The 23,959-nt window shown below is 35.3% G+C and overlaps 1 protein-coding gene across 2 annotated transcripts in view; it reads left to right on the top strand.

Moving 5' to 3' along the window:
• Positions 1-908: 908 nt before the first annotated feature.
• Pkn (serine/threonine-protein kinase N) overlaps positions 909-23,959 on the top strand; it is an 86,190-nt gene continuing 63,139 nt past the window's right edge. The window contains exon 1 of one of the 2 annotated variants that reach the window (XM_076497587.1): positions 909-1,566. The gene's annotated coding sequence lies outside the window, so the exon portion shown is untranslated. The remainder of the gene's footprint in view (positions 1,567-23,959) is intronic. The other variant, XM_076497588.1, reaches the window with a different exon arrangement.

Genomic DNA, 23,959 nt, shown 5'->3' on the forward strand with positions numbered 1-23,959 from the left:
GTTGAAATTTGTAAATCCGAAAATATCAAAATACTATACAATTACTATAGCATCTTTAAAATATTTCACGATTTTATTTTATATAAGTATCGAAAAATAGCAATGAAAAAACACGATAAGCTTTAACCAATAGTAGTTTTTTATATTTTACTCGAACCCATCTTTTTTTTCAATTTTACTTTATTTCAATTTTTTTTTTACACAATATTCAAAGTATTCTTTCGTATGCAGTTAATTGTTATACACCACACATATGAATTAAGAAATTTCATATATCACAGCTGTTGTTGTTGTTGTTTTTGGAATTTCGCACAAAGCTACTCGAGGGCTATCTGTGCTAGCCGTCCCTAATTTAGCAGTGTAAGACTAGAGGGAAGGCAGCTAGTCATCACCACCCACCGCCAACTCTTTGGCTACTCTTTTACCAACGAATAGTGGGATTGACCGTCACATTATAACGCCCCCACGGCTGGGAGGGCGAGCATGTTTGGCGCGACTCGGGCGTGAACCCGCGACCCTCAGATTACGAAGCGCACGCCTTAACGCGCTAGATATATCACAGCTATTTTGATTTTGAGAGTAAGTAAATTTAAATATCCTGTTTATTTTTATTTTTTTCATAATGGGAAAACGTTTCTGTTTTTTGATGTTTTAAAACTTAACCTAGGGATTTACAATCCGTAATGAATCATTTTTGTTTTCTAATTTTGAGCGATTTTACTGCCGTCTGTCCGCTCTTTTTGAAAAAAATATTGCTTTTTTTGCCTTTTATTTTTGATAAAAGATAAATGCAATATTCAACAAAAATAAAGTGTATTCAGTAATAATAGTTAATATCCTATGATGAATAAAAAACAGTAATTGATTAGTATAAAAATTTAAGATATATTATGTCACGTGATTATTGTAAGTTTTGGAGACAGGGTGAGAGGATGAAGGCTTGTGTGGTGGAATGTAGCTAACAATTAATAATATTGTGGACAATTAAATTTATTTGTGGGTGTAGTACGTTTGTAGATGCCGTAGTGATGAATAACATCGTACATTTTTAAGTAAAGTACTTCTTATGAAAATAACATTTGCATTTTATTAGTTTATATGATTATGAATGAAATTGCTCACGAAAGTATCTAGCTAAAGCCTAAGGCCTTAATTTTAAATTGAAGAATGATTAACTACTAGGCCTAAACAAGAAAGTGACTAACGTTAAGGATTTTGCTACTTTTTCGGGATTAAGTTGTAAAGAACCGTAAATCGAAGTTTAAAAGTATATTTATGTAAGGAAGTTAACATTTAAGTTACTGTCGAAAGTAATAACCGTCTTAGAGTTAGACTAAATTCATTCAGAGTTGTGCAGCCCACCTTGCTTTGGTGACACTGTCATTGCCAGTGTCACTTAGCTGTAGTCTTGATCGTATTCATAATAACTACCGTGTTGGCAGTGTAAAAGACTGAAAGTGTACATACATATCTATTACTGAAAGATCACGTTTTACCACCACCATTTCTGTTAGCCTGCAGTTTTTACCAGGATTTATAACTTCAGAGAAGTGTAATTTATAAACGGTAAGTTAATTAATATTCTAATTTTCTTGTCTAGAATATTTTGTTTCATGCTTTACAGAAAACAGAAATGTGGACCAACTAACAATGCAATGAATATGCTAAAATTAAAAACATTTAATAGAAAAAACTTAACATAGATTTTGGAGCTGGTTGTTATTGTATTCTTGCTGTGCCAGTTTCAGTATTTATTATTGAAATACAAAGGCCCCATACAGCCTGCTTTTTATTTAAACATTTTGAGATTAGTTTTAGTTTTCTGAAGTTTATGCTTAAGATTTCAACATTCATACACCTGATGAAACTATTTTTGTTAGAAAATGTGTTTGTCAGTGGTGTTGATTTATAACATTAACTTAGTAATGCTGTTTCTTCTATTTGTTATTCCAGACAGCTTCAGTTTGTTCTGGTTTATATTACCTCTAATCAGATATAGTTTGCCTATAATGAGGAAAATATAGTATTAAATGTTCTGCAATATTGTTCAGTATTTGATCACTTAAAATATTTAATGTGTGAAACAACTTGCATAATGATTGTATCATCTGGCAACAGTGTATAAAATAATAGTTTACTACGGAAATCAACTAGCAAGAGTAAAAATGAGAGATTTTTCATAGCATAAAACTACTTAAGCACATTGCTTTGAATAGAAAATAGAGTAGAATTTCAAAGTGTTTTTTGTTTTTTTTTATGGTAAAGCAAAGTATAATATTCTGAAAGTTAGTAGATTTTCATAAAATAGTTTATTCTCTCAGTAATAGAAACCATAGCAAAGTATCGAATGTGGCAATAAAGGTATGCAAATGTTTCCTTTGGTGTATACAAGGCTTGCAGTTTTATGAAGTTTACTGTTAAATTGATTGTGTGCGAGTTTTTATGGTACATTATGTAATGACATTAAAAACAATGAACTTAAGCTCTTCCAACATGTGACTGAAATTTAAATAATGTAGAAAAAATATTTTTTCCAAGACAACAGAAGATTTTTACTAGTTAAAAAATTCAAGTTTAATAGTTAATGTAGAAATGCTGCAATTACTTGATGCTGTGTACTGTACATGTTATGACTGTTTAAACAAATCTGAAATGGAAAAGGATGTAAGTTATGTACTTCTTTACATTACACCATTAATTTACAACAATTTAGCTTCTTTGCTAAGTTTGAATGATTGACTGTACCCAATATAATTGTACAACTTACCAATTAACCCAGGTTTTTCTCCAAATATCTTAAATAGAGATAGTGATACCTAAGAGTTTTATGTTGTCAACATATTTAATGATTTATAAATTATGCCTAGTGCTGGGTTATTAACTTAATTAAGCAATATAATTGATTCTTAATTAATGCCATGCAAAATAATATAGTAGTAGAAATTGCATTTAAGTCGGTATCATTAAAATAAACTAATTGAAATTAAGTGTTTCTGATTTTTATTAATATAGCTACCCATGTAATTTAATTATTATTCTAATTTGTCATTTTTTTTTGGCTATTATATGTAACATAATGTTTAAGGACAAAAGAGGGACCTATTGGACCACCTAGGTTGTTCTATTGTCTAAACTAAAACTTAAGTAGTAATAATAATAATAAAACCTTCAAAGCCACCCTTTATTGTTCATATTGTTATTAATCTTTCTCTTAAATTTACTGTCTCCACAACATCTAAAGGCTAACCATGCTTTTAGAAAAATTTCTCAGTTGAATGTGACTCCTACTCTGCCAAAATTTAAATTTTGTCCCCTAGTTCTACTATTCTCACTGTTAAATATGAAAAAAAATGCATCATCACTATTAGTGTTAAACATCTCAATCATATCTCTTTTAATATTCCTTTTTTCAAGAGAAAACAATTTCATAGATCTTAGTTTCTCTTTTTGTGACAATCTTTCCATCCCTGGCCCCATTTTTGTAGACCTCCTCTTAACTTTTTCTTAAAAATCAGTATCCTTAAATTAAGGAGCCCAAGACTGAACACAGTACTCAAAATGTGGCTTAATCAGTGACTGGTACAATGAATTTATGAACCTTTTAGAATTGTATTTAGTATTTCTGTAAGTACAACTTGAAATCCTATTTGTCCTACTATTAGGAAAATAGCACACTGCTTGGATGTCTTTAGGGACTGATCAGTTCTTGCACCAAGATCCGTTTATTTACTGACATTGTTAAGGTTATTCCATCCAAATTATGCTTGCAATTCAAATTATGACAAGATAATTAAAAATTGTTAATTTAAAAAGAGGATAGGAATTGCTAAGAAAGTGCAGAAACAAACTGTCAAAATGCAAAGAAAATACTTTCAAGCCTACAACTAGGGACTCTTTAAAAAAAAAAAAAAAACAGACTAGGCTGGAAATTATTACTTTATCTTCTAAAGCTACAAATCCTTTGTAGCTCTATAACTACATTATGGATAAGTTTAATAGAATCAAAATAGGGATTTGTAGTTTGCGAAAATATCTTAGATAAGGCTTTGACAAATCTTGGATGCCAGCTCTCCATGGTGTCTAGAAATTTCACTATGGGGTCTTGTATTTTTTCCCATTTTGTGTGTGTGTATGTGGAGGGGGGCTGTGCTAAACAAACTCAAATCCAGAACCAGTTCTGAACCTTTGGAATTCTGGAATTATTTTTTTCATTCTTTGAATCCTAAATTAAACTTTGTTTCTGGCACTTTAATGGAGAATTCTGCACAACACATTACTAATTTCATACAATTTTTTTCCTTCTTTCTCTCAATTCAACCAATCAGTGCACATATTTAGACTTGGGCAGGACCAAAGGAGTTAGTCCAGGCAATGCCATCAAGTGGTTATTGATATTGTGTGATCGTTAGCATGTACTTTTTGCTGTGAGAGTAAATAAATATACAAGCAATCAATTCCTAGTATACATTGTAGTGAAGATATGTTAGGCTCTCCTGGCTTCTAGATCTGAAAATATTTGTTGAGACCTGATTTTGATGCTAGTTTGTTTACTTTTTTGGTCTAGTTGTATGCTTGAAGATACAATCTTTGCATTTTGATTCAACTTACTTGTATATATTTTTTTACTATCCCTATTCACCTTGTTAAATTAACAAATTTTAATTATTTTAATCTTCTCTTAAACCTCATATGTGCATTCGTTTAAATGTTACATTTCATAACAGGTTACTGCTCCATTGGGGTTTTTCCACCCAACTATTATTTACTATTTATGGTTTTGTGCCTGAGATTTCATGGATACATGTTTTTAACAAGTGTTGTATAAAAAGAAAGTCACTGACAGTAATATTGCATATATTATGTATTTATAGCCATATAATCAACTGTCAATAAAAATATTTTTAAAATAGGCTAAATACATTTGCAGAAATTCATATATATATCTAGGTTTGGGTAAAAAAACACCTATTTGATTTTGCTGTGGACTTGTGAAACAAAAATACAAATAATAATGAAGTAATATTAAAATATGAATTCACAATTTCAATAAAGTCCAAATATTAGTAGAATAAACCACCACTCATAAGAATAGAGAAATCTGATATAGTAATTGTCTACTATTAGAAAACTCACTGAAATAATTGCAGAAAACCATGTAGAGACAAATTACAACAGCCAACTTAAAAAGTAATGAATCTTCAATATAGCAGATTCAATTTAATATGCTTTAAGTTGAATGGTTTTGAAGAGAAACATGGACAGCAGTGATGGAAAAAAGTGATAAAATTTCTTCTCTTTCAAGATTCAACATAAAAGTAGTCCTATAGCCTGTGCAGGAGTTTGAATGGTTTTGAAGAGAAACATGGACAGCAGTGATGGAAAAAAGTGATAAAATTTCTTCTCCTTCAAGATTCAACATAAAAGTAGTCCTATAGCCTGTGCAGGAGTTTTTTTAGTATGTTAGCTCAGATTTGTGCCCCCTAGCGGCTCAGTGGTGTGCTTGCAGACTTACAACGCTAAAAACCGGGTTTCGATACTTGTGGTGGGCAGAGCATAGATAGCCCATTGTGTAGCTTTGTGCTTAATTCAAAACAAAAACAGCTCAGATTTGAATAAAATATCCATATTTGCTTTTTCTACAGGCTTGTGAAAGAGGAAAGATAGTAATATGAAGAACAAATGAATGAATTTTGTCTAACAGTTGGAAACTCAACTTTTTTGCTATTATCAATATTTTGTTAGCTTCAACCATTTAAATAGAAAGTCGTAGGTGTTATTTCAAGAGTTAGTGTGCTTTTTAAGATGTTTTTCTTTATGTTCCAGTATGATTTTTGCAAAATTCATTGGTGATCCCTATTATAAACCATTTTCATGGTGTATGATAACCAAAATGTATTATCTTGTGTTTATTGTAATTAAAATGTCATTTCTTTTCCCAACTCACTCAGTACACCAAGTAACGTTTTTCTATAAAGAGTAATCACATTCAAAAGTTCTTTCAGTTAGAGTAATTTTTAATTCTTTACAAAGAGAAGCACCAACAATTTGTGGCAAAAAGTAAATTAACTAGTTATGAATTAATTTAGTTGTCAAAAGGTGAAATTGGCACATGATTAATTAAGAAAAATTAAAGCACTAGATGATATAGTGATAATAAATACATTTTTTTTTTCACAAAACTGAATCATTCAAAAGTGCATCAAAAAAAGCACTTATTAGTATGAACTATGCAGAACTTCAGAACTACACGAATGCATCCATTAATTACTGTACTACTGCTAATACAGCAAGAAGTACATTAATTTTACTGTAGCAATAAAACAATTTAATATTTTTAAAGGCTTTAAATGGATGATTTCTTATTAGGAATTATGCTGATATGTACCATATCTGAAGCATTGTAAAGCACCTTCCTCCTCACAGCCGGTAGCATCCAGGACCTTAATATCAGTATATTTAAGTGAATTATTGTCAATTCCTTCATCTATGTCATTGATCTTAGTTGAAAAAGTCCTAATATGGAAACCTGAGGCAGTAGTGGTATTAGTTCTTTCAGCATGAGCTTGGTCTCTGGGACCAACCTCAAAACCTTTTAGTGCTTGTTTTAGTTTTCATTCTATAACTTTTATATTAGTAAGTATACGTTCACAAAATGTGGTAAATTATCAGTAAACATTACAAGGCTTTCAAGTGCAAAATATTTTTTTAATTAAGTCATAATGACTGTTAAGCATTGTTTTTTCATGCCATTTTTTTTCTTTTCATGTGTTGACTATGCAACAGGCAAATAATTTTTATTTTAAGATCAAAAATACTTTTATGCATCAGAAACTTTACAAATTTCTTGTGCAAAATTTTTATAATATCCAGATTATTATCAGATATTTCTAAGAAAAATTATATATTTTCAATAATATATTTCTGTATAGGTTAGGCCGAGTTGATTAATCTTGTAATCACCCTAAAAAGTTAGGAAATAAATATATGTTATGCCATTTTCTTTGTTCTGGAACAGGGGTTCCCAACCGGTGGGTCGCGACCCCTAGGGTCGCAAAGCCTTGGCAGGGGATTAGCGTAACCTTGTTAGAAGTAGCTTTGGATAACATTAATTTTATTTCATCAATTACATTTTCATGCTCTTACATTTTTTTTTGTTTCGTTGCAAAGCAAAACATGTGCTACGTTAGTTCAATGTCATTGGGTGATATTATGGGTGTATGTATGCGTGCCTGTGAGTGAATGTGCCTGTGTGAATGTGTATGTGTCTGCAACTGTATGTTTGTGTGTACCAGTGAGTAGCGAGTATGTGAGTGCATGTATGTATGCTTATGTGTCTGTTTAACTGTGATTAAGTGTGTGTGTGCTCGCTGTCAACACGTGAGTCACATGTTCGTTGCTGATTGGTGGATGATGAATCGCGTGACTGGCCACGCTCCCTTCCCTCCCAATACTTACCCCATCATTACTGTACCTGCACCCCCAACAAGTCGTCAGTGTAAGATTTACAGTTGCCAAAGCGTTCATTATTCAACATTTTTATTTTATTTTAACAAGGAGATAAGTAAGCAGTAGAGGTGAGTTGTGTCCATGCCTAAATGGCACAGATACTCAGAATGCTACCTCAACATTGGCTTCACCACTGTGCTCGCCAGAGACGGCATCGAGAAACCACAGTGTGTTTTGTGCCATGCTGTCTTGAGTGCAGAGTCAATGAAATCATCAAAACTCAAGCATCATCTTGAGACGAAACATCCAGAACACCCAAAGAAGGGTTTGGATTTCTTCAAACGGCATGAACAGTGTCTTAAAAGCCAAAGAATCGATAGAAGTGGGTCATTTCAGCAGCAGAGTGCAGCCATGGTGGAAGCTTCATATGAGATTGCATTCGAAATTGCTAAACAAAAAAAGCCTCATACGATTGGAGAAACACTTCTTAAACCCTGCATGATGAAAGCAGTAAATCTTATTCTTGGAGAAGCCAGTGCAAAGAAGATGCAGCAAGTATCCCTGTCAAATAATACTATACAGAGGCGCATTTCTAAAATGTCTATGGATGTGAAGGAACAGGTTTTGACTGAAATCAAGGATTCCCCTTTGTTCTCCTTTCAGCTCGACGAGTCAAAAGATGTACGTTCATGTTCTCAGTTGCTTGTCTTCATGAGATACATTAATTCAGGTGACATCAAAGACGAATTCTTATTCTGCAGTGCACTTGAAACCACAACAAAAGCCGATGATGTCATGGAAAAAGTTTCAACTTTTTTTCAAGACGAAGATCTTCAATGGGAAAACGTGTGGGGTTTGTATGGATGGGGCAACAGCTATGCTGGGATCGAAATCAGGATTCCAGTCGAGAGTGAAGAAGCTAGCACCTCAAGCAAGAAATATATGTTCTTTTTGTGAATTCAGGTTGGACCAATGTGATTTAATTTGCTAATAAATAATTACAGAATTTTTAAATATTTTTTTTAGATGTTTCTTTCTCTCTCCTTCACAGAAAATAAAATAAAAATTAAGCTGCTGATAGGAAGCCCTAAGTAGGGGTTCACATGGGTTTCAAACTTTTAGGTAAGGGGTCGCGAGTGCTAAAAGGTTGGGAATCCCTGTTCTAGAAAGACTACAGATCATAACATGAAAACATAAATGTCTAGACTAAATAGCTTCAATCTCATAACATTATATATTTATGTATATTATTTTCATTGTATTGAACTTTCAGCTAAATACAACATTGACATGGATGCAGCACGTGCTCTCGTGTTACTGTATCCAATAATATAAAAGTGATGTTTATGAAGTGACCTGTCTTGGCTGTGTTTTAATGGGCTAGTATTTTGTAAACAAAAGTCACATTACACAGGTTTATAAATTATTACTATTTATAAAAAAGTTATTAAACTTGTTTTACTTAAAATAAGAACTGTAAATAAAGAATTATAGCAAACAGCTATATCTTGTAGTTGACCTTTGTACTCTTGCTGCTTGTTGTACCTTGATGTACCTGAATTTTGCTTGTGGAAGATGTGAAATGAAACATTTCTTTAGGTTTTGTATATCTATTTGAAATAACCCAAAATCATAAAATACTATATTGAACCATAGATTCCATTATTATTTATCAAGTTTAATAACTAAGCTGTAATTGGGTCTTAAAACAATATGAAATATCAAACACAGTAAAGACTCAACTACAGCATGAGCATTTGTATTGAAAGAAACACATTACACCATTATATTTCAAAATTGCTCAGAAAGCCACTAGGGGACTTTCTGAGCTTTTGGATTGGTTATTCACATATCATATGTAGAAGTAAGTGAATATGAGGGACTGTTTGCAAAAAATGGAAAGAGGTGATCAGGGCTGTTGTGTTTGATTTGATACATAAGTGATATCTTGACAAATAGAAACAATACGAGGTTCTTATTTGATAATCTAACTTGTCAGTAAAGGTAATTTTTATGATTAATATGAAACTATAGACTTAGTATTTTAACACCACAAACATCTAATTTTAACCAGTGCTACATTCAACATACCATGTGACACAAAAATTTATTTTTAGATGTTTGCTGTAGTATTTTCTTTTAAATTAAGGAATTAAATGTGTAATACAGTAAAACCTCTCTAAGGCAGAATCGCACTGGACCAGCTTAGACAGTGAACATGTATTTCCTCATTTATATATAATTTTTGAGTTGATTGTTATACTTACTTGTAGTAAGAGAAGTTAGACGTTTGTGAGTAAAGTTATTTTACTGTTTATGATATTTATTAGAATAAAAACAAAAATAGACATACAAAATATACACAAGTACACAAAATCTTAATTTATTTGAAGAAAGTGTTCAGTTTCAACTATTTCATTTCTTAATGGGCTTTGTCATGCAGTTAAAACAGAATGCCAATTCTATGGCATATGAAGTTCATTCTCCCCTTTTTTTGCATACAATTTGATAGCATTAATATAACACTTGCAATGAAGTAGGAATTTCTATTTCTTTACTATCTTTTAAAATTATGGAAGATAGGAATGTATTTTTGTGAGAATTATTTAAAGAGTAGAATTTTTCACTTAAGACATATATATTTCTACAAATCATGAATCTAATTTAACTGCAAAAATAATGAGGGCAAAAAAAAAGAACAGAATATATTTAACCAATACTTACTGCAACAAAATATCTGAGGATTTATTAATATTTAAAGAAGTTGTTAATTAAACAAGAAATTAATATTAAATCAAAATTTTTTTTTCTGCTTTACTTGGGTTTTAATCCTATTTGTGTGATAGACAAGGTAGGTGAAAGATAGTTTTCCGTCCACATTACACAGATTCTGCCATATAGAGTGCCTTTTATAAGAGAAATCTTGGGATAACATTGCAAAGTTTTGATAATTTCAGCTTGTACAGGTTTTACTGTATAAACCTTTTGTTTATAATTTACTGTTTGATATCAAACTTAATGACATAAGTACATAAACTAGCAGTTTGCAATTCTTTGAATGCAAGTAAACTAACACGTTGAAAATGGCCTTTGACCCATGGCTCGTCTCAAAAGGATTAAACTTATTTGACTGAGCTGTATTTATGACAACCCTATGCTTTCATCCATTAAGTTAATATTCTATTGAGATACTGAGTTACTTTTCAACAAGCCTTTCAACCCTGTTCTCACAGGTCAAATATCAGGTTGTTTCATTTGTTGACAAATTTTATGAACTACTATTTTATGAATTTATATGAAAAAGTTTGATATTAAACTATAAATTATAATCCAAATGTTAGTATTATACATTATTTAATTTCTTAATTTAAAAGTAAATATTACAAAAAAAATGCACCTAAATATCCATTTTTGTGTCACATGTTATGTTGAATGCAGCATTACATAAAATTAGATGTTTGTAACGTCCAGATAAAAAATACAGTTTCTTGTGAATTAGAAGCTCAAATTACCAATATTTACAAGTTATAAGATCAAATAAGAACCTCCTATCTTGTCTATTTTCTAAAATTCTGCTACTTTTACTGAATCAAACACAGTGGCCCTTTCAATTTTTGGAAACATATGCTCACATACACTTACTTCTGAGGCCCAGCATGACCAGGTTGTAAAAGCACTCGACTCATAATCTGAGGGTCACAGGTTTGACTCCCCATTATACCAAACATGCTTGCCCTTTCAGCCGTGGGGGCATTATACTGTGTGGTCAATCCCATCATTCATTGTAAAAGAGTAGCCCAAAAGTTGTCAATGGGTGGTGATGACTAGCTGCCTTCCCTCCAGTCATACACTGCTAAATTAGGAATGGCTAGTGCAGATAGCCCTTGTTTAGCTTTACCTGAAATTCAAAAAACAAACTTTTGTCTCTAACTGTGAATAACAAGTTGAAAACTTAATGTCCTCCTGGCAGCCTTCTCAGCTTAATGGAGTTATTCAGGCAACAAACCTGTCATTTTAAAGCTTAGATTCAAGAATGTAAGGTGAATCTTTAGTCTGCTTGAAATACAACTTAGTTACTACATTTGATAAATTGTAGTGGAATTCTGTTGAATTGAAATAGCAATTTATTTTTGGTTATTTTAAAATGTATATCTAAAACCTAACAAAATTATTTCATTTTACATCCTCCATGTGTGAAATTTAATAAGACTAGCAACCTATGGTAGCAAAAGAATATAAAGTGTGTAACTAGAAGAGAAGATACAGTTGTTTGCTGTATTTCTTTATTTACTGTTCTATGTTTCAAGAAAAATGAGTTTAAGAACCTATTTGTAAATAGTAATGATGTATTATAACTGAAATGTGAAAGTATTTTACAAAATATTTCACTAAAACACAGCTAAGACAGATCACATTGAAAAGGTAATTTTATTTTCTTGGATACAGTGACACGAGTGCAATGCACACATGCTGTGTCAGTCTAACTTCTGTAACGTTAGGCAGGCACAGCTAAAAGGTCAATATAATAAAATAAATATATATATATATATATATAAATGAATAATGTTGTAAGATTTAAGCTATTTATATCAAATATTTGTGTTTTTGTGTTATAATTTGTACTCATTCTCAAATTGAAGGAGTATAATTTATATTCATTTCCATTTTTTTTATGGTGGTTATGAGATTAGTCATATCTACTGAAACCAAACAAGATTCAGTAGTGAAAATGACAGATAAAATAGTGTTTTTTCCTTAATAAACATTTGATAACTTTCTGGAAATTATAAATCTTCTGATACCTAGTTATTTTTAAGTATAAAATCAAAATTTCTTTGCATGTTGATTAGAAAATCATTACTTAAAAATGATTAAAACTTTATAAAAAAAAATCTGATATTTTGTATACAAAAGCTTTGTAATGTTTAATGATAATGTGCTAAATTACATGAATGTACGTTTATTGCTTTAAACGTTATGGCATGAAAACTATAATGAGTGGAAAATGGTTATGAGGTTGGTTGCAGGGACCTGGCCTGTGTTGAAAGAGTTTTGTGGTTCATCATCAAATGCTTTCCAACAATCCAGAAACACTACATCTACACCTGCTCCTTCATCTGCATAGAAGTAACCTCCTCAAATACTGTCAAAAGACAAGATTATCTCCTAGTGAAACCATATTGACTACCAATCAAATCTATCTGGCAACTGTTCAAGATGAAAAGTGTTGCTTAAATCTTCATTCTAGTTTATTAAACTTAATCTGTTAGTGTCACAACTTACAAAAATAATGTTGTTGGTTTCAACTATTACAACTATCCAAGTAATAGAAAATTCTCATTATGACTTGCAGTTGCTGTATTTTCCACTTAAAGTTTGTTTAGGTATGGTCCATAATGGCATGATAATTAGGAAGGTGATTCATAATTCAGGATTTTCAGGTTTCCACCAAATGCCCCTCGGTGTGGATTCCTGTACGTGGTGAGGGGACCTCCCAGGGAAGGTTCTGTTATATCTGGTTACCTTCTCTGGGATCTAAACATCCACCCACATGTTTGCCGTGCGTGGCGACCCGTGAAGAGGAGGAGAGTATCCTGGTGGTTGAGGGGTCCAACCCTAAAACACCACTTTGGCCTCGAATTCCTGTAGACGGGTGGCCTTTGGGTGGCCCCCCTTGGGTCAATCGGCTGGTCCACTTGGGCTAGAGTCAACCAAGTACCAGTGTTGGAAGTTCTCAACGGGTGTTGTGGACATTGTGCCTGATGCTGGTGTTTGGGTATAGTGCTCACGAAACCCTGGTGTTGCTGCATTGTCCTTGCGTGACTTTGTAGTGCGTCCCCTTGTAGGGCTCCATGGTGGGTGGGGTCAGTGGGTACCGAAATTTTTTCTTTTTCCTATGGATCCTCTAAAAAATTTAAATAAAATTGTAAAGAAACAGTCAATGGGTAAGTGACCATGTCTTGAATACTCAGAACAGCAATCTTCAACATCAGGTTACACCTCATGCTACCTTGAATTCTTCACGAGGAGTTATTGTTGAAAGGGATTTGAAGAACGTTCCCTAGTCAGAGATTCTCGCTGGTCTCTCCACTCAAGGAGTTTCTGCAGTGAGGCGCATCTCCACTCCGCAAAGATGGAGTTACACTGCCAACAAATACCCTATTTTTAACATTTACTTCACCACGTGCACCTACCACCATCAAGGCAGGTTATCTCATTTGCAGGGTTCGGCCATACATACCAAACCCTCTTCGATGTTTCCAGTGTCAGAGATTCGGCCACTCAAAGACATCTTGTCGTGGTTCCCTGACATGTGCTCGTTGTGGAGGCAAGGACCACGATGCCTATGACTGTGACATGAACCCACATTGTGTAAACTGCAATGGTTCTCACCCCTCTTACTTTCATTCTTGCCCAAAATGGTTGGAGGAAAAAGAGGTGCAGCATTTGAAAATGACACATAACATTAGTTATCCTGAGGCTCGGAAATTGCTGTCCACAACTCCATCTCGGACATATGCTGCTGCACTTCATTCCACAACTACAGTGGGAGTGCAGACAGATCTCTCTGTGCCTCCAAGAGAATCGTTTTCAAAACAACTGAAAAGCCTTTTGACCTCCGTGGTTAAAAAAGGTTGATGAATCGACTTCCACACCCGTCTCTGTTCCTCCCATACCTTCCAACAAACCTCAAGATCCACGTCCTTCAGTTTCAAATACAGGCATTTCTTTTGATACATCTTTTTCTCCCACCACAAGAGACAAAACAATTATTCGTTCGCATCCTCAGTCACTGGATTCCCCTTCCAATAACAAAAACCTGCCCACCCGACCCAGAGCAGGATCCATGGAGGTTGATAGACCTCCTTCGACTAAACACAGTAAAGAAAAAAGACGTGGTCGTAAACCGAAGGGTTCTCCAGCCACTTCACCTACCTGTTCTTAAAAATGGCCACCTTGATACAATGGAACTGTCGAGGTTTACGTTCTAATCTGGATGATATCAAAAACGCTGATTGCTTCCTACCATCCTGTTTGTCTTTCTTTACAAGAAACGTTTCTCAAAACTGCTGATACTGTCTCCATTTGGCAATTTTCTCTGTACAGAAATGACAGGTTGTGTGATAGTCGAGTACATGGAGGGGTGGCACTGTTGGTTGATCAACACGTGCCCACCCTGTCTTTGTCACTCAACACACCCTTGGAGACTGTAGCCATCCGTGTTTCCTTGGGTCATACCATCACTGTTTGTTCTCCCCTGGAGAGACATATGATCAATCAGATCTTGATGCTCTCGTTGAACAATTGCCATCTCCATTTCTAATCCTAGGGGGATTTTAATGGACATCATCCCCTCTGGGGAAGTGCTATTATTGATGGGAGGGGCCGATCTGTAGAGCGGATGCTCTCTGATCACAATCTTTCTCTTTTCAATACTGGTTCTTCCACTTACTTTCATGCACCTAGTCAGTCCTTTACTGCTATTGATCTCTGTTTGCTCCCCTTCATTATTCTCCCATTTTTCATTTTTGACAGTAATCCACTAGGCAGTGATCATTTTCCGATCCTTTTGAAAGAGACTGGCCACGGTCGATGCCACCCTGCCTTCGTGCCCCGGTGGAAGCTGGATCAGGCAGACTGGTCCACTTTCACTGCTCTCACAGAATTTGATCCTGCCATCCTAAACCAGCCATCAATAGACGACTGTGTAGCAGCGGTAACTGACTGTATTACACATGCAGCTGCTCAGTGTATTTCTAAAACCTCGACACGTTTTCCACGATATCCTCGTCCGTGGTGGAATCCTGCTTGCCACTTAGCACGGAAGGCTCAAAAGTGGGCCTGGGATACTTTTCGTAGATATCCCACACTTTCAAACTGGGTTGCTTTCCAACGGGCCCGTGCACATGCTAGGTGGGTAAGACGTCAAAGCCAGAAGGAATCTTGGATTAAGTTCACAACCAGCATATCTTCTACCACCAGTTCCAAGATCATATGGGACAGGATTCGAAAGGTTAATGGGCACTACAATTCTGTCCCCCCTCTCGATCTTACTCTCTGATGGTCAGGAGGTGACTGATGTTCGGAACATCGCTAACACTCTAGGTGAAAGCTTTTGCTGGGTATCTAGCACTTCTGCTTGTTCCTCAACCTTCCTGGCCATCAAGACTCGGGCAGAGTGATCACCTCTTTCCTTTCGAACTGACTGTTTCTTTGACTATAATTGTCTCTTTTTCCCTGGTGGAACTAAAAATGGCCCTTCATCGGTCTGCCAGTACGTCTGTTGGACCTGATGATATTTATTATGACATGCTGCACCATCTATCTCCTGCTTCTCTTGATGTCCTTCTGATTGTTTTCAACCGGATCTGGCAGGAGAATGTTTTTCCTGATGCCTGGTGCCAGGCTATTATTTTACCTTTCTCTAAGCCAGGGAAAGATCCCAAGATTCCTTCAAACTACCGTCCAATTGCTTTGACGAGCTGTGTCTGTAAGACATTAGAAAGGATGGTTAATGCTCGTCTTGTTTTGTTCCTTGAATCAAACAACCTCCTCTTGCCCACCCAGTGTGGGTTCCGTCGACAGCACTCCACCACAGACCACCTAATTCCTCTTGAAACATCTATCAGAGAAGCCTTTCTCAACTGCCAACATCTTGTATCAATATTCTTTGACATAGAGAAGGCTTACGACACAACATGGAGGTATGGCATTTTGTGAGACCTCCATACATATGGGTTACGTGGCCATCTACCCATGTTTATTAAAAAATTTTTAATGGACAGGAGATTCCAAGTTCGTGTGGGTTCGACACTTTCCGTTCTTTTGTACAGGAACTTGAGTCCCTCAAGGCTGTGTATTGAGTGTTACACTCTTCAGTATAAAGATAAATGCCATCACTGAACAACTCCCTCTCACTGTTGCGAATGGGCTGTATGTCGACAACTTTCACATCTCATGTCAGTCGTCAAACATGAGATATATTGAGCAGCAACTACAAACCGCCCTCAATTGTGTAATGGAAGTGGACTCTGGCTGAACGGCTTTAATTTCTCTCTCTCCAAAACTGTATGCATGCACTTTTGCCGTCGACGGGTATTCACCCTGATCCTGAACTTCATATCGGTGAAGTTTTGCTGCCAGTGGTCCCAGAGACCAAGTTCTTGGGGCTTATCTTTGATCGTAAACTGACCTTTATACCACACTTAAAGCAGCTTCGGGTCAAATGCACAAGAACACTGAACTGGCTCTGCCAGACCCTCGGCCTTAAAGATGCTGGACTCCATTCATCACCAAGGACTTCGACTCTGCACCTGGGCTTTCCGTACCTCTCCAGTTCAAAGTATATACATTGAATCTCATGAACCTTCTCTACACCTTCGCCGTTTGCAACTATCTTTACAATATACTTCGAAACTTCATTCCTTATCAAAGCATCCCACCTGGAAATGTGTTTTCCTTCCTCGGTGGGCAGTACTTTTTCAGAACAGATGATCTGTCATTGCTCCGTTTGGCCTTCGCATCTGGGCGCAATTGGATGAATTGGGTCTGTCCTTGGATAACATTGCAGATTCCACAGGTTGGCCCATCCCACCATGGCTTATTACAGCCCCCAAATGGGACATTTCTTTCAGTCACCTAAAAAAGGCAGATACTCCCAATTGGAAGTACTGTCTTTTATTCAATGAATATCTTTCAAACAATCATTCAGTTCCCATTTATACAGATGGTTCCAAATCAGGTAATTCAGTGGGCTCTGCTATGGTTTGCTATGGGTCAGTAGTTGCGTACAGAATCCCTTCTACAGCTTCTGTGTTCACTGCTGAACTGTATGCCATATCTCTTGCCCTGGATCATATTGCAGCTGAGCAGTACTCCAACTGCACTATTTATACTGACTCGCTTAGTTCTATACTGGCCTTGGAATCGCTACACATTAGCTCACATCCTATTCTCGCTAATATTCGAAACCGACTGGCCCATTTCTCTTTAGCAGCTACTTCAATCCAGTTTTTCTGGATACCAGGCCATGTTGGTATTCGCGGGAACAAGCTTGCAGACATGGCAACTAAATATGTCTGCTTCAGCACCATCACTCCTATGCCTATTCCGTACATGGACTATGGTGTTGTCTTCAAGGCTCGGCTCCGTGCCAGCTGGCAGTCCACTTGGAGTGAGCAAGGTGACAACAAACTTTTTCAAATCAAACCCACAATTGGACTTTGGCCATCTAGCTTCCGTAAAGTTCAGAAGGAGGAAGTTGTTCTCACTAGGCTACGCATTGGTCACAGTTTTTTAACTCATCATTTTCTTTTATCTGGAACTGATGCACCAATGTGTAGTTTGTGTAACACTCAAATCACTATCAGCCACGTTTTACTTTCTTGCCATTGCTACAATTCTCAACGACGGCAAAATTTATAACATATTTTTTCCCAGGGTCAGTCTGTAACATTGGACAGAGTTATTGGTGATGGTGACTCTGTCCACCTTGATAATGTTTTTAATTTTTTAATGGCCATTAATCTTTTTAATTTCATTTAAGTGTTGCATATTTATTCATTACACCTTTTTAATTGTGGTTCCTTTTTTACAGTTTTAATCTCTCTCCTTCAATTTGACATTGGACAATGGCCAGAACATTAAATAACTCGACACCAGGACTGGAAAGGCCAACTTCAGGTGACTAACACTACTGTTTGAACTACTCGTTAGTCGTCCTAGCGAGTTGTCATTATACTTTTGCTGCATATCATTTCACACTTTTACTACTTAACTTTTTAGTACTGGCCATATTGACTCATAACCCAGAACCAGGACTGGAAAGACCAACTTCAGGTGACTGACGGTGGTTTTTATACTTACCTGTTAAGTCTTCCTGGCGGTTTATGATCATTACCATTCTGCTACAGGTAGTTCTTTACAACTTTGTTGACTGGATGTCAACATTGGTTTTTATGCCATTTTCTGTTTTAATTGCCGTTTTGCTTTTATCTTCAATTACTTTTACAAATTTTACTCCATTTACTTGACTTTATCTTTTTACTGGACATTTGGCTACTCTTTGTTACAATTTTGCTATGTATCTTTTAAAACTTCTATTCTTTTATATTTTGATACTGGTTGCTATGACACATAACCTGAAACCAGGACTGGAAAGGCCAACTTCAGGTGATTGACGGTGGTTCTTGAACTTACCTGTTAGTCTTCCTGGCGGGTTATGATCATTACCATTTTGCTAGAGTAAATATTTTACAACTTTGAAGACTGGATGCCACCATTGGTTTTTACACCATTTACTGTTATAATTGCTGTTTTGTTTTTTTACCTTCATTTACTTTTACAAATTTCACTCCATTTACTTGACTTTTTCTTTTTACTGGACATTTGGCTACTCATTGTTACAATTTTGCTATGTATCTTTTAAAACTTCTATTCTTTTACATTTTGATACTAGTTGCTATGATACATAACCTGGAACCAGGACTGGAAAGACCAACTTGAGGTGACTGACGATGGTTCTTGAACTTACCTGTTAGTCTTCCTGGCGGGTTATGATCATTACCTTTTTGCTAGAGTAAATACCTTACAACTTCTTATACTCTGCCTTCTATCTTAACATTGTAGACTAGGTGTCAACATTGGTTTTATACTTTTTTGTTTTACCTTCATTTCCATTTATGTCTATTACTACATTTATTTATTTTTATTTTTTTTGCATTTTTACCGAATGTCTAGTGCAGATAGCCTCGCTGCTTTGTGCTATGAAACACTAAATCAATCAATCAATCAAACTTTTATCTGGAACTAATACACCAATGTGTAGTCTGTGTAACACTCAGGTCACAATAAGCCACATTTTACTTTCTTGCTGTCGTTATGACTCTCAACGATGGCACCATTTTAAACATGCTCTTTTCTTAGGTTTGTCCATAATAAAACAGTTTTATTGGTGATGGTGACACTGTCCACCTTGGATATGTTTTTAGTTTTTTAAAGGCCATTAATCTTTTTAATGCCATTGAGGTTTTGTAATTTATACATTAGACATTTTATAATATGATGCCCTTTTAAGAATCACAGTTCATCTACATCGATGTGAAATTAGAAAATGGCCATAATGTCAAAATACTCGAAACCAAGACTGGAAAGGCCAACTTTAGGATGCTAACACTGCTGTTTGAACTACCAGTTAGTCATCCTGGCAAGTTGTATTGAAATTTAGCTTCAAGTCTTTTAAAACTTTTATTACATTTTGAAAATGGCCAAAATGTCAAGTCGGAATCAGGACTGAAAGGCCAACTTCAGGTGACGAGCAGTGGTTTTTGTACTAAACCTGTTAGTCTTCCTGGCCGGTTATGATAATTACAATTATGCTCCAGAAAGTCCTTTACAACTTCTATTACTGTAGTTTTTCTCTTAACATTGTAAATTAGATGTAAACATTGGTTTTATGCTATTTGTGCTTTTTTTAAACTTTGTTTTGTTTTACTTTAATTTTGTTTTATGAATTTTACTCAATTTACTTTAAATTTAACTTTTTACTGGATGTTTATCGCAGATAGCCTAGCTGCTTTGTGCCATAAAATACCAAATCAACCAACCAACCAGTTGTTTGAGTGGACCACAGCAAACAGTTTTCTCTTTTTTTATTCTCCCAAGCCATTTGAACAGTATTAGAAATTTTGATTAATGGTGATGTTTCATTGGCATTTTTTATTGTCAGGGAAAATAATTCAACATTCAATTCACTTGATAAGATGAAATTAGTTTTTCCCCTCCAGTAAATGTTTCTACACACTTAAACTGCTTTTAAATTGTCATAAATTGTTTAGGGCACATGTTCACAAATGACTTCATACCTCTAATAAAACTAATAGGTCTAAAGTGCAATCAGTACTCAGCTGTATAAAGCAACAAAGTAACCCTTTTGTAACAAACCTTTAACTCTCAACTAACTCAGAGCTTCACAGAGCATCATGTTTATAGTCCATCCTTGTTCCAGTTATTTCTAAGGCTGACATAAACTTAACACCATCTCATCAAGAACCTGCAACTCTCAACAGCTGACATGCAATAAATGCAATACTACACTAACTTATCCATTCATCAAGTCTATTTTTTTTTTGGTGAATTCTCCTTCCAAGTCTCTTGGTATGTGGATGAGATAGCTTCTTGTCCCCTATAGTTATTAGAAGTGTTCTTTGCAGGTATGTGACCAGGTGAATCCATTGATGGATTATCCTTGATTATTCTCTGGAAGTAATCCTGACAGGAATTCTGGTCTCTTCATCAGGTTGAGGTTGTTTTGACAAATTCTTCTTGGAATTACTGTACTTTTGGAGGTGATCACATCAGACTACCTTTTAAGATTGTTCTCTTTTCTGATGACAGTTGTTCACCTTGATGATATCAAATTTTATTACATTTGTATCATGATCTTTCATTTTATCAGAAACTGATTCAAGTTTTCCTTTGGCAAAATTGTATTTGACATATTTATTATTCAAATTCTTGAGTCTTCCAACCACTAATTTCTGAGGACAGCAAAAGTATTTAGTTCTACTACACCCCAGTCACTAGATAGAAAATTGTTAATAACTTCTTGTGTGAGTATTTCATCTTTTAGTGGGGTAATGACAATCATCTATGTTTCCACTGGAAGTTCAACCTATGAAGAAAAAATATCCATATACTACATCAGGAATTCATGGTCATTAACCATGAAACTATCAGATTCTAGCCCTAATCTCTGTACATGAAGTTAGTTCCCAAGATGCTTTCTTCTTCACTGGTAATTATGCACAATTTCTTGAACTTTGTCCATCTGCTATAAGCATTAATCCTTTTTTTTCCCCATCTCTGGAGGCAACTTTCCACTTTCCATTAACAAATTGAGTTGAACCCGTGGAAACAGTATCAGTCAATAGATGGGTTTCCATCAATAAAAATATTGACCCATGGATGATTTTTACCAAACAATGAACTTCTTTTCTTACTTGCAACATCTGGAATATTCACATCCACTGATTCCTTACAGCATGAGCTGTATTAACAGTACTTTCCACTGTTATGATGTTTTAAGTAATGATTTGCTTTCACTCTGACCTTTTGGTCCCCATCTTCACAATCAAAGTTTAGCAAGAGTTCTAATTTACTTTCATCATATAATTTCATTTCTGACATCAAATGCTAAAGCATTGCATAGTTTTCAGGTTTATTCTAATAGTCAAGTGAAAATAATTCTATGTTTAGTCTACATAATGAGACAAATTTAATTTATTCTTTGTTTTAAACTACTTTGAAAATATTCCAAATTGATTAGGCTTACATTTACAAATGATATTATCTCTCTCTTAAAAACAAGACTAGAACTAATGTGCAATGAGTTCACTTGCTTACATAGTAGCATGATAACTTTTTTTATGTCAACTAACTTTCATTTAAACTCCCAATTAACTCAACACTTCACTTAACTTTTTTGTAATCAACTCTTGTTCTAGATATTGCTAGGGCTAATATGAGAGTTTCTCATAGCAAGAATAAAGGTGGACATTCCATAATATAGGGGAAACCTTGATGTAATGTATATGAAAGCACCCATCTACAACTTTGGTGGTTAGAATATACCAAGCAGTAGGAGTATGGAGAAACCAGGCAGAAAAGGGACTAACGAGGCATTTGTAGTCATCAAAAAGAGCTCAAGAAAAAAAGCAAACAAGACTTCAAGCCCATACAAGTCTTGAAAGATGATATTCGTGAATGTAGGTCTGTGGGAATGGAAGGAAAGATAGAAGACCCTTCTCTTAAAAGCACTGAAATAGTGCCTTGAGGCTATGGTATAAAGGAATGCATCTCAGAATGGCTGGTATGGGTATTAACACTTTTACTAGTAAAGCAGAGAACAACATTTTGACCTTCCTAGGTCATCTTCAGTTAGCAAATTTTGCTTTGTTAACCTGAAGATGAAGTAGGAAGGTTGAAACATTGTTCTCTGCTTTATTAATAAAAATGTTAATACCCATACCAGACATTTTGAGTTACATTTTTATTTCAAGTGGGTTTCTTGTCTTCAAGATATAGATGAATTTATTTACAACTTAAGTTTGGAAACATACCCAGCAAAAGAAGTTTGAGGACCAAAACAGAAAAGAGACTGATGAGGCATCTGCAGTCATCACAAAAGCTCAAAAAGAGAAAAGCTCCTGCAAATCTTAAGAGGTAACATCTTGAATTTAGGGCTATGGGGGCTGAAGAAAACACGATTAAAATCCCTTCACTACAGAAACTTTGTGGAATGGTGCCTGTGAGAAAATCAAGCAAGATAAAAAGGAAAAAGATTTGAACAGTGAATCAAAAGGGAGTGCTGTACCAGATCTGTCAAAGCATTTCTGCTGGAGAATTAAAACAGATTATAGTGCCAACAAAGTACTGGACTCAAGTAATGAAGTTGGCTCATGATTTGAAGGTGAAGCAAAGAAGATGACAGACAGAATCACCAGCAACTTTCATTGGCTTGGGGTAATTGGAGATGTCACCAGTTTATTTAGGTCATGTGACATTTGCCAAAGAACTGTACCTGGAAGGAAGGTAGCAAAGGTGCCAATGAGTGAGATGCCTCTTGTACAAGATCTATTCAGCAGAGTAGCTGTGGACTTGCTCAGACCATTAGCACCTGTATTTGACAAGGACAACCAATAAGTGCCAACAGATGTTAACTATGAAACATGCTACCCAGAAGTTGCAGCATTGCTGAAGACAGGTGGAGAGAGTAACTAAAACCCTCCTGGAAGTTTTCTGGAGAGTAGGCTTTCTAAAATAAGTTTTGAGTGACAGAAGAACCAAGTTTATCTCAGGACTGATGCAAAAGGTGTGCAGATTGATGAATCAGCATTAGGCAACTCTTTACCACCTCATACAACCCCAGATTTAATGGACTTTATGAAAGAGTCTGTAGAGTCTCAAAGAGTATTTTGAAGAAACTGTGGTGTAGAGACTGTGTGACCTGGACGGGTATCTGCAGGCAATATTATTTGCTGATTAAGAGGTCCCACAAGTGAGTACTGGATTTTCACCTTTCAAGTTATTGTGCAGTACATGGCCCAATACAAATATTGAAAGAACTGGATAGGAGAAAGAGCTAGAAGTGAGAAATGCATAACAGCACATGGAAGACCTCAGAAACTGATTGGCAGAAACCTGTTATCTCACATGAGAACATTAGTATGCATCTCAAGGCAGTCAGAAGCTCTTCTGACAAGAAGACTAAGGATTGATGTTTCAAAGTTGGACAGAAAGTTTTGATTCTGCTTCTCAAAGACAGTAAAATATTCACTCTGCTGTAGAAAGACGTTTTGAAGTGCAAGAAATAGTCAACAAAAGTGGACAGGAAGATCAAGATCTATTGCACCAATCTGTCAAGAGAGAAAATCTTATGGGTGCAGCTATGGAGGCTACCAAGGAGACTGCAAATGTTGATATAGTCTGTATTAGACTTTGAAGATAAACTGAA

This window comes from Tachypleus tridentatus, chromosome 4 (genome assembly GCF_004210375.1).
Source record: "Tachypleus tridentatus isolate NWPU-2018 chromosome 4, ASM421037v1, whole genome shotgun sequence".
Taxonomy (NCBI): Eukaryota; Metazoa; Arthropoda; class Merostomata; order Xiphosura; family Limulidae; genus Tachypleus; species Tachypleus tridentatus.